Below are 12,315 nucleotides of genomic sequence, written 5' to 3'. Positions count from 1 at the left end.
AAATTCGAAAATAGGTTTTTGATCAAATTTGGTGAGTGGGAAGATGCCCCCTGGCGTCGAGACATTCAGGACGTCTGGTTTCATAACGAGTCTCTCCGCGCGCGATCGTATTTTGGGCGCCGGTAATATTATTACTTTAATTTCATGAATGGCGAAAATTGTTATTGCCTAGTAGGGGCCGTTTATTTATTAACTTTTAATTCAGTAACGAAACAACAACAATTAAAATATGTTAATTTTACTTCATTGTTTGGATTGCAAAGAAAATATTTCCTTTAGTTAATCAATTTTGATTTTAATTACTTAAATCATTTGACAGCGCGGTTCTCGGACTCCTCTTTTGGTGCCAGTACATTTGCCGTTGTTGCCATTAATTGAAGGAAAACGGCTAGGCGAGGATGATAACATTATACGGTATGAATTTCCATTTAATCGAATATGATCCTTTTTTTTATATTTAATTTTAATAAATTTTTTTTTATATTTGTTTTATTTTATTTATGATTACAATTGTATTCACTTTCAGCCTGTTCAACGCGCTTCCTCGCGTTCCGAGAGGCGGCGGCTATCAGCCTCTAGATCAACAGTATAGCCTGTTTACATACAGGTATTTTATTGGGCTGGGCTCGGAGAGTGTTCCGGACGTGAATATTGGCAATTGGTTAGTATAAAGAAGGGATGTGCAGTTTCAATCTTATATTATAAACTAATAGGCTAGAACAAAAAAAATTATTTTTTTTTCTTCTTTATATTTACAGTCTTGGGACATTAACTTGACCGAGTTTTGGGTGCCAATGCCGAAGACCGCAACCCATTAAAGCAATATAATGATGGCAACACTAGGTGTTTACCCTCATTTAAAACTGCATGACCAGAATATCTAAAACAATTTTCTTAATATTATTCGCATTTATTTCACGACTTATATCATTTTGTATTTCTGATGGTTGCATTAAAATTAATTAATTTTTAGGGTTCCGTACTCGGTTCGGAACCCTATTAATATCGGTTTTTTTGAAATCGTGTACCCCCCCCCTAGCGGCCACATAAATTTATCTGGAGGGCTGAAAATTAGTACACATATGTATTTTCGCGTGTAGATTACAGGAAAATTATAGCGAACTTGATTGGAATTGATTAACATAGCGTTGTCAAGGAAAAACCATGAATTTTTACGAAAAATGCCTAAAAATGACTATGTACCCCCCCCCCTAGCGGCCACATCTTTTGACATAAAGAGCTCAAATTTGACACACTTACGTATTTTTACGTGCAAATTACAGGAAAATTATAGCGAACTTGATTCGGATCAATTTACATAGCGTTGTCAAGGAAAAATCAAAAATTTCGAAAAAAATAATTTATTCTCCCTAGCGCACACAATATTCAACCCAGACAGATCATATTTAGTATACAAATGTATTTTTACGGGAAAAATACAGGGGAAAAAAAGCGGTCACGATTAGAGTTGAAGATTAACTTTTTATCAAGTTTTTCAAGAAAAAATGACAATTTTAGGGAAAAAATGTATTTTTCCACCAAAAACGAACAAAATTTTATTTAAAGGAAATTAAATTTATATATTTTAACGTATTTTTACGTGTAGATTACAAAAAAAATATAGCGAGCATGATTGGAGTTGATTATCATAGCGTTGTCAAGGAAAAACCATGAATTTTTACGAAAAATACCTAAAAATGAGTATGTACCCCCCCCCTAGCGGCCACATCTTTTGACATAAAGAGCTCAAATTTGACACACTTACGTATTTTTACGTGAAAATTACAGGAAAATTGTAGCGAACTTGATTCGGATTAATTTACATAGCGTTGTCAAGGAAAAATCAAAAATTTCGAAAAAAATGATTTATTCTCCCTAGCGCACACAATATTCAATCCAGACTGTTCATACTTGCTGTAAAACTCAATTTTTGCGTGAAAAATACAGGGAAAAAATGTAAGCGCGATTGGAGTTGATGATCAATTTTTATCAAATTTTTGAAGAAAAATGATAAATTTCAGAAAAAAATGTATTTTTCCGCAAAAAACGAAAAAAGTTTTTCTACAGTGATTCAAATTTATATATTTTGACGTATTTTTACGTGTAGATTACAAAAAAAATATAGCGAGGATGATTGGAGTTGATTTTTCTGGAATTAATAAACAAATTTTATTTTTTAGATAACTTTCGATTTTTCCTTGACAAGCAGCTACTAGCCTTATATCAATATCTTAAGTTTTATCTCTTTTTGACTTAGAAAGATAAAATTTAATATTCAATATATTTTTAAAATGTAAATACAATAAAAATATTGCGAGTTGAAATAAAATTATGTTTCTTATATTTTTTTAGTAAAATATTTTTTAAAAAATAAAATCGGACAAGTGCGAGTTACACTCGCACTGAAATCGAGGGTTCCGTACTCGAAGCGAACTTATTTGGTATAAAAACAAATGTTTAAAAAATATGTGTTGTATGACAACTAATATAAGTGATACGAAGAGGAACAATTTTCTTGAATTTTACAAAATTGTTCCTTTTTGTATCACTTATATTAGTTGTCATACAACACATATTTTTTAAACATTTGTTTTTATACCAAATAAGTTCGCTTCGAGTACGGAACCCTCGATTTCAGTGCGAGTGTAACTCGCACTTGTCCGATTTTATTTTTTTCTAATTTTGGTGTTTTACTTTCAATCCTGATTTAAGTCCACGACCACTTTTGGGAGCGTTCTTATTTATAACACAGCGGATAAAAGAGCAAGAAAATTATGAAAATTTTGAATTGAATTTGAATAATTTTACAGATTATTTATAAAAGTAAAATTTTTAATTGATTAAACTAACAACATGATCTTAAAACGTAAAAAAATAATAGTTTTATTTATTTAGCTTTATTGTTTCCAATTTCGACTAGACCATTGGGGACTCAATGTTGAGCAACGGTAAGCGTCTTTTTTTCTTTTATTAATGTCCCCCACAGCACCGAAAATTTCCTGAAAATTTCCTAAAGATTTATTTGCAAACTTCGGAAACTTTAATTGCAAAGTTTAGAGAAAATTGTATAAAGATTTAAATGTCCTAAATGAGTAAATGTTTGGCGTAAAACTTGACGGAAGATTTAAATTAAATTTAAAAAATTTTAAAAATACCGAAAGCCAGATATCTGGCTGAGAAAAAAAAAATCTTCCACACACTCTACAACTTTATATTATCGACTTTTGAGTCGATAAGTAGGATCACTTGTCTATCAGTAAGTTGTAGAGTGTGTGGAACATTTTTTTTTTCAGACAGATATCTGCAGTGTCGTGGTTAGGGTCTTTAGCTAGCGCGCGGCGAATGTAGGTTCAATCCCCAGCACCCTATAATTTGTTTTTAAAAGTTCTTGCTCAACAAGCATGCAGTGCTTGATTCAATGTGAATCAAAGCAGAGCAACAATGTTTGTATAATATTTATTTTATTTTTAATCCCAGATAGTAAATTTTTTTTATTGATAATAATAATAATAATAATAAAGATCTATCTATCTATCTATGTATTATTATTATTAACCCCTTCGCAGTCCAGTTAAAAATCGCTGGTGGGCCTAAAACGGTCCGAAAAAAAAGTTTCCAAAAAAATATGACTTCATCATATTTAAGGTTTTTGTGGTCGCTGAATTCGAATTTGAGGTCAGTTTTTCAAAATTCAAAATGGCGGATCCAATATGGCGGACAAATTTTTAAAAAATCAATCCAATTTGCCTGAAATTTGTTACTCGGGGTTTTTTGGGGTCGCTAAATTCAAATTTGAGGTCAGTTTTTCAAAATTCAAAATGGCGGATCCAATATGGCGGACAAATTTTTTAAAAAATCAAACCGATTTGCCTGAAATTTGTTACTCAGAGGTTTTTGTGGTCGCTGAATTCGAATTTGAGGTCAGTTTTTCAAAATTCAAAATGGCTGATCCAATATGGCGAACAAATTTTTAAAAAATCAGACCGATTTGTCTGAAATTTGTTACTCGGGGGTTTTTGGGGTCGTTGAATTTGAATTTGGGGTCGTTTTTTTAAAATTCAAAATGGCGGATCCAATATGGCGGACAAATTTTAAAAATTTGATCCGTTTTGCCTGAAATTTGTTACTTGGGGGTTTTTGAGGTCGCTGAATTCGAATTTGAGGTCGTTTTTTTAAAATTCAAAATGGCGGATTAAATTTGGTGACCAAATATGTCAAATAATGTAAAAAGTAATGTGTTTCGGCCGAAAAAAAAATCGTGACTCTGGGTTTGGCAGAGAGCGGAATTAATAGAGATTTGCTAGCTTTCATCTCTTCATTGAAACAACTGTTTTGCATTTTTGGAGTCTACCATCAGATTTTTATTTATTTCTAAAATTTTGGTCGCCATTTTGGATTTTCCTTACTGAATTTTGAAAAACTAATATCAAATTCAAATTCAGCGACTCCAAAAATCTCTAAAAAACGATTTTCGTTGGAAACACATCAATTTTCAAATTGTCTGCCATATTTGTCCGCCATATTGGATCCGCCATTTTGAATTTTGAAAAACTGACCTCAAATTCGAATTCAGCGACCCCAAAAACCTCCGAGTAACAAATTTCAGACAAATCGGATTGATTTTTTAAAAATTTGTCCGCCATATTGAATCCGCCATTTTGAATTTCAAAAAACCGACCTCAAATTCGAATTCAGCGACCCCAAAAACCCCCGAGTAACAAATTTCAGACAAATAGGATTGATTTTTTAAAAATTTGTCCGCCATATTGGATCCGCCATTTTGAATTTTGAAAACCTGACCTCAAATTCGAATTCAGCGACTACGAAAACCCCCGAGTAACAATTTGTGGTCAAAACGCATTAATTTTTAAATTATCCGCCATATTGGGTTGTCATATTGGATCCGCCATTTTGAATTTTGAAAAACCGACCTCTGATTCAAATTTAGCGACCCAGAAAACCTTTAAGCAACGAGTTTCATGTAAATCTGATAAAGTTTAAGTTTTCATGGTCGCCATTTTGGGTCCGCCATTTTGTTTTTTGAAATCTGACTTTAAATTTGGATTCAGCGACCCCAAAAACCCCCGAGTAACAAATTTCAGGCGAATCAAATTAAATTTAGTATTATTTTTTTGCGGTGGCCATATATGGCCACTTGCACAAAGGTGGCACGACTTTTTCTGGCCACATATTGGCCCTGGACTGTCAAGGGGTTAATATTAATAATAATATTAATACTTCTTAAATTTTATTTTTGTATTTTTTACAAATATTTTCGTCCAACCTTTTCTGAAAATTTAATTTAAATTTTTAGGAAATGTTCGTCACAAAAATTGACTGAATATTTAAATTACATTTTCACTCAACTTTCGGTATAAATTTTTAATAAATATTTAATTAAAATTTTTAGTCAACTTTTACGCCAAACATTTCACGAAACTTTAATTTAAATCTTCACTCAATTTTCGCGTCGAAAATTTCTGGAAAATTTAATTTAAATCTTCCGTCAAGTTTTACGCCAAACATTTACTCATTTTGGACATTTAAATCTTTATACAATTTTCTCTAAACTTTGCAATTAAAGTTTCCGAAGTTTGCAAATAAATCTTTAGGAAATTTTCAGGAAAATGTCGGTGCTGTGGGGGGTGTTACATCCCAGCAAAAATAATTTCTATTTATTAAAATATATTTCATTTATATAGGAATATAATAAGTAGTAAAAATAATAGTAAACAAAGCTTTACTCTCAATCTTTCAAAATTGATAATCTAAAATTATAATTATTTCTAATATTATATTGAAGCATTGACTCATATATATCATTGCATGTGTCTATATCTATATATATGCATATCTCTGCCTGCATGCTATGACTCGACGCGAGCAAACAATGTATATATAGATATAGTGCGTACAGGCATGGATATGTGAGTATAGATGTGGCGCGTAGATGCATCACCGAAGGTGACCTCCCGCTACAGAAGGGCTATGCTGAGGAATCGCGTGTGGTTGTTGAACAAGAGCGAAAACTATCTATACTAGTTTTCGCCCTAATTCTTCAAAATTAATTATTTCTTTTTGCAATATTATATAATATTCAATTACCTATTATTATAAAAAAAACAAACCTCATATTTTCAATATTTTAAGATTACAAAACGCTATTATTCAAAAGTATAAATAATGCTCAATATAAAAACTTTCCTAATATGATTTCCACGCAATTCTTTGGCTAATTCTTAGGAATTGTTTTTGCAGCTGCATAAAGTATAAAATTCTATGCAAAGTTCAATTTCTCACTTGCATCAAATAGCATAGGCTAACCTTTGACTTGAATATCGAAAGCGTGTTGGTAGGCAATTCCTAGAAATTATACCTATGCCATTTGACACTACTACGCACAATACTCTCTAGCAACGACTGGACTTATGACTCATGTATGCGTTTAGCGAGGCGCAACACAGTTTTCGAGCGTAGTACTATTGGAAGATGCTTGTAGACGATGTAATAGCGATATTTGCGCTATGCGATACAGGATGCAGGTGTCTATCTAAGTTCTGAGAATTGTCTTAATTCTATGAAAGATCTAAGAGTCAAGCTTGGGGGTGGGGTGATCTTTGAACTTATTTACTCCCACTGAGGATGATTTTCTAGTATAAAAACCCATGCAAATGCATTGTCATTTGTCAGTTGCTCCGGAATCATTCTATAATTCATTTCTTAAAGTAAATTACCATCGTAAGTTTGACCCTTCGGTTACTTTAAAATTATTACGACTGTAACTCTTGCATCTCAAACAGTATATGTTTACTCGTTGTTCGGTATTAGAGCAAGTAATCATCATCGCCAGATTTGTAAGCTTGTCATTTATTAAATTTTATTGTTAATCGTCGTATTAGTGTATTCTCAATTTAACGATTTTGCAAACGTGACGTGTGTGCATTTCGGAGTTTACGAACTAAAAAACTGTGAGGAAGTCTCAACCGTTCCTTTTCAGGAGTTGTAAAAACTCACAGCGTCAAGGACAAGTGCCAACTTGTCAATTTATATTTGTTTCTGCCCTCTGAACAGAGGTAATTGTAAGTACTATATTTTAAAATTCACAATTCTTGTAACAACATCTTTTAACATAAAACATTATTGTAACATTTTGATTTAATTCATTTATATTAATAAATTATACAACATTTATATCAATAAAATTCTTCACTGAGATTCTTATATACCTAAATTCATATTTAAATTAACAACTATAAGTCAAGGCAATTATAAAAGTAAAGTAAGTAAAATAAATTAAAAGACGACCCCCGTAGGATCGATAGGAACAAACGTTCTCACATAAAAATAAATGGTCAAGCTTTACCAACTTGACTTAATCAGCCTACCATTCCTCCAAAAATTTTAAAATTGATTTTATTAATTAAAATTAAATTCAACCTCGCCTTTCGCTCGGGATGTAACAAATTTAAATATTCTTAATATGGTAGTGAAAATAAACATTTAAAAATTAAATTTTTTTTACTTATATCGTTACGCCGAAAATTCCTGTGCATGGAATATTGGAAAAAAATATTTTTTTTTAATTCAAGGCGCCCATTCCATCATTTGTAGTTGCAAGGTAGCTAAATTTAATTAAATTTATTTTTTTTAATAATTCTTATTATAATTTCGCACTTGACATTATAATAAAAATCAGCAATGGTAGATCACTAATTCAACTCTTTCACACACCGTTGGCGTTTATTTTCATGCTATATTATTATTTGAAACCGAAGACTTTTCTCACGTATATAACAATCATTGTTGATTTTTATCACAATGTTGCACCGAAAGTCTCTTTTCGTTTTAGATGATATAAATTACTCACAGAATTATATTCCAAAATATTCCAAAGGTAAAAAAAATATTAAAATTAAAAAATTGGAAAAAAAACTTTATCTTCAAACATGCTGGCATATATATATACCTATATCTGTACACATGAGTAAAATTAGGTACCTATGTGTGCAGATATGAGACGACATTCGATCTTCTTTTTAACAAAATGATATAATTCAACAATTACATTAGCACTAGACCTTATTTTATCGGTGAGATGACAGTTGTCTTCGGAAGATCCAGATGTTGGTTGACGTGAAAATTTTAGATAGAGTTCTACCAGTGGTGACATCGTTGTAACATGAGTCCAAAGTAACTCTTGCCGTTATGATGTGGCAGGATTGTAGGCTCGGCCTAATCAAGGCCGATTTGCAGTTGATTGACCTTTATTTTGGTCGAGGTTAGGTTTGATTATAGTTTAACCTCGATTACCGTATAGGATCGTATAGGATCTAAAATGCAGTTGGTGGCATTTTAGATTATGATGTTGACCCAACAGCTTCCTGGCGTCAAGCGAGCCCTTTTCAGAAGACAGAAGACATTCTGCCAGGCTTAACCCTAAGTATGGCACCCTCAGTCCGACATCTCGAGAATTGGCCCCTGGTTATGAGGTAAAGCATAGGTAATTGGGGGTCATCTCTCAGTGATCTAAAAACAAAGGTATGTTAATTTCAATTTGTTTGGAGACAATGATTAGGTGCTTAACCATTATCTCATTTTCATGGTGGTAGCGTCACAACCCTTGTATCTAATAATCGAAAAGATCCATATTATTCAATTGAATACGATAAAATTTTGAAGATGAGAATTTTTAGTTATAATCTTACTTAACAAAAATAAATTTTACAAAAAAATAAAAAGGTTTGAATAAACGAGTATTAAAGAATTCTGATATTTCTATAAATTTTTTTTTTTAGAAAGGGAAATTTTTTTTTTTTTTTAGAAGAAAATATCTTTCATGTTTGCAAGTTCATAGGAATGATTCATGGTATTCATCGGAGCAACAAAAATAATTTTGAAACAACAGTTTTGTTTTTATGATAAACAGTCATTTTATACTTTGCTTTCCACCATACAAAAGGAAACAAAAGAGGACAGTCTTTTCCTAGGGTCACTCATCCTCCTATACACACATCTTCTCAACAAATTCAAGACTCATTAAAATGACGACTTAAAATTATGGTTGCATTTTGTTAAGCACATCAAAAATTGCTAAATGCAATTTTTTTTAAAATCCCAGCTGCTCCTCTTTTTAAAATATAAATAAAAACGTTTGATATTAATCGAAAAACAGCGAATGTGCTATTATTATACATGTATTCATATATTTATCGGTACATATATTTAAAAATATTTTTAAATTTTCATAATTATTACTGAAAAATATTTTTACAAAAAGGAATTAAAAAATTGTTTGATATATTAAAATAAAATGATACAAAAAGAAAGTGTATATGAGACACAGACGTGGTTCATTTGTTGAAGTGTGTTTACTCAGCTAACCTAATGTAATGTAAAGTTATATTGATCCGTGTTTATTATGATATTTTAATGATTGATTTGTCGATATTGAAATAATAATGTAATTAGAAAATACGAGGTAAGTAAAAAGACATCAACCATACAATTTATTTCTCTTTTCTTAAATGTTATTTTACGTATTGTGCAAAAAAATATTCTGAGAAACCCTCAGAAATTTTTTTATCACTTGGGGTTAAAAAAACTACGTTACAAGTATAATTTTTATCTTTTTTAATTAGTTAATTCAATTTTTCTAGATCTGTAAGTCATTTCTTGTTGTTATTTTTGCTCTAAAATGCCGACGAATCTCTGTGATCACGAAGATAACAGATTTAAAGTTTGCGGCCCATGCGGAAGAAAAATAGTTTGTGGTTCTAAAAAATTGAGCTTTTTCAAAATTAATCAAGAGGATGAAATTCTAATTCAGCGACACGTTGACAATTTGTTCAAATTAGAAAATTCAAAATATCCTTTGGCTTGGTGTAATACGTGTCGCATTACCGTTAAAGAATACGAGAAAAAAATAACCAATAGGCCTCGAATTAAAATTCCGAACTATGAAAATATACAGCTGCAGAAAGAAACAAGGAATACAAAAGGACCTTGCAACTGCTATATTTGTTTAACGGCAAGATCTACCACTCATTCAAAAGCAAAATTATAGGTAAGGGTTGTAAACGAAAATTCGAAAGTGAGATAAATGCGGAAAATGGTCTCTATGCAGCTTCGATCACAAAAAACAGTTCTAATTCTACAAACGTTTCTGAAACACCTGAAAAAAAAGATATTAAAATTTGTAAAATTTGTTGCGGTGAACTTGCAAAGGCTTGCGTCATAATTGCAATAATAATAATCATGATTTGGTGGATAATTGACGAAATATAGTAATGAAGTTTCCCGAAAATGTTCAAGATAAAGTTGTAGTATCTCTTTTGAAAGAAAAAAATAAAATTAATGAATCATCGTCATTTGAACCAGAAAAGTTGAAACTGCAAAATTTTGGCCGATACGATACAACAATAGTTCTGAATCCAAAAGAAAGTAAAAAAACGGTTTCTACTACTCAGAAATTGGATAATTTTCAAAATAATCTGGGATTATCTTCAAGTAAAATGAGAAATTTGGAAAATTTCATACGTTGCAACGCTGGAAAAAAAGCAATTCCTAAGAATTACAGAAATCACGCGATTGAGAAGGGCAAGATTTTAAAAGACCTATATAAAGTAGGCTGTTGAATCTTTGATGTTGAAGGGATCAGTGCTAAAAAAAATAGGCCAATTGTGTATGCCGATTGCGAAGAATTACTGGAAGCGGTCGTAGATAATCGTAATCTAATTGGAAACTATTGCATAAAAATTATGGCAGATTTGGGTCAAGGTTTCTTCAAAATTTCAATGTCAGTGTTTACTAGAGATGTCAGGCTGTAAAGAATTTGTTGACGCCGAGGATCAAATTTTAGTTAGCTCATCGAAACTATCATCAGAGAAAAAAAATGTAGTGGACAAGTTGAAGACGTACGGCGATCTCAAACAAGACCACGAAAAATACGTGTGCCACGGCGAAAAAAAAATGCGATGAACTTTCACAGTACAATAAACAAGGCCTATTTTTGAAGAAAATGATGACCTTAAAGTGATTGAGAAGTGTATGGTGCCAGAACTGCATTTGTTAGAAGTCTTTTGTGGCATCCTTCAAGAAAATGAACGAAGTTGTTCATAGTTGTTTTTCAACTACCAGAAAAAATAATGTAGATCTTGCTAAAAATATTGAAGATTTAAAGAAATTTTTTGATGCAACTGATGTATCCGAATCGCTGAAAATTCATATAATTCTGAATCATATTTTGCAATGTTTGTCATTTTTGGATGATAATGATGGCTTTGGACTGTGGTCCGAACAAGTCGGTGAATCAATTCACAAGGAATTTTTAGTATATTGGAATCGTTACAAGTTGAATTCGATCGATGACCCGTTTTACGTTATTCAATTACAAAAGGCCGTAATTGAATTTTCTTCTCGGCACCTCTAGATGAAAAAAATTATTAACTTCTCTACATGTATATATGTTACTAGACATACTAATTCGAAGTGTAAATACATATTATTATCGATAGTTGTTTATATAATAAAATAAAATTTGCAACATTACTGTTTTTGAAAAAAAATAATGTTTTCATCGATATTTTGAAAAGAGGAGCTGCTGGGATTTTCTAATTTGTTGAGGAGAGGTGTGTATAGGCACACTTGTATTTACGGTGCTTTGTGCAGGGATGATTATGGTGCAACACCACGTAACCTTTACCTGCCTTCCCGTAAACGTCGCCCAGTTATCAAAATGACCGTCAGGGTGACTGATCCACAATTGTCCCAACTGCAAGATAGATCACAATGCATTTAAAATGAATAAAATATATACTACTTTTCACACATGAAAAGTATTGAATTGAAGAGGAAAATTATACGGGAAAAATTTAGAAATTTTGCATTAACGAAATTTAAATTTCCATATAAAAAGTTAAAAAAAACAGGAAACGAAAGAAATGTTACTATTTCAGTGAATTATCGATTGAACACGATTGAGAACGATTCAGGGGCGACAATTAATTAATCGTTTTCAATTGTTTCCAATCGTAGTTAACATTTTTTGAATCGGTTTCTATCGTTTTTAATTGTGTAAATAAGTTAAACCTTTTCTCAATCGTTCTCAATCGACACGCGCATGCGCATAAGTTCTCTTCTAGAAAAAATCGATTAAACAAGATTTAAAACGATTTAGAGTTAACAGCAATTTAATTTTATTATTATTACAATTGATGATAATTACAATATATTTTTAAGATAATTTACAGTTTACAATAGTTATAAATAGTTTAAAAATAATAAATAGTTTTTTTATAATAAATTTCTATGGTTTTC

At 31.3% G+C, this 12,315-nt stretch overlaps 1 long non-coding RNA gene across 1 annotated transcript; it reads left to right on the top strand.

Annotated features, from left to right (window-relative positions):
• The first annotated feature begins 319 nt into the window (after nt 1-319).
• LOC127289529 (uncharacterized) lies at nt 320-910 on the top strand. The gene is made up of 3 exons (XR_007844192.1): nt 320-414; nt 527-661; nt 759-910. It is a non-coding gene; the product is annotated as an uncharacterized LOC127289529 (long non-coding RNA).
• The last annotated feature ends 11,405 nt before the right edge of the window (nt 911-12,315 follow it).

This window comes from Leptopilina boulardi, unplaced genomic scaffold (assembly GCF_019393585.1).
Source record: "Leptopilina boulardi isolate dan_hultmark-lab unplaced genomic scaffold, ZJU_Lbou_2.1 LbouV2_44, whole genome shotgun sequence".
Taxonomy (NCBI): domain Eukaryota; kingdom Metazoa; phylum Arthropoda; class Insecta; order Hymenoptera; family Figitidae; genus Leptopilina; species Leptopilina boulardi.
Note: the sequence above shows the minus strand (reverse complement) of the source record. Positions and strands in the feature narration are given on the sequence as shown.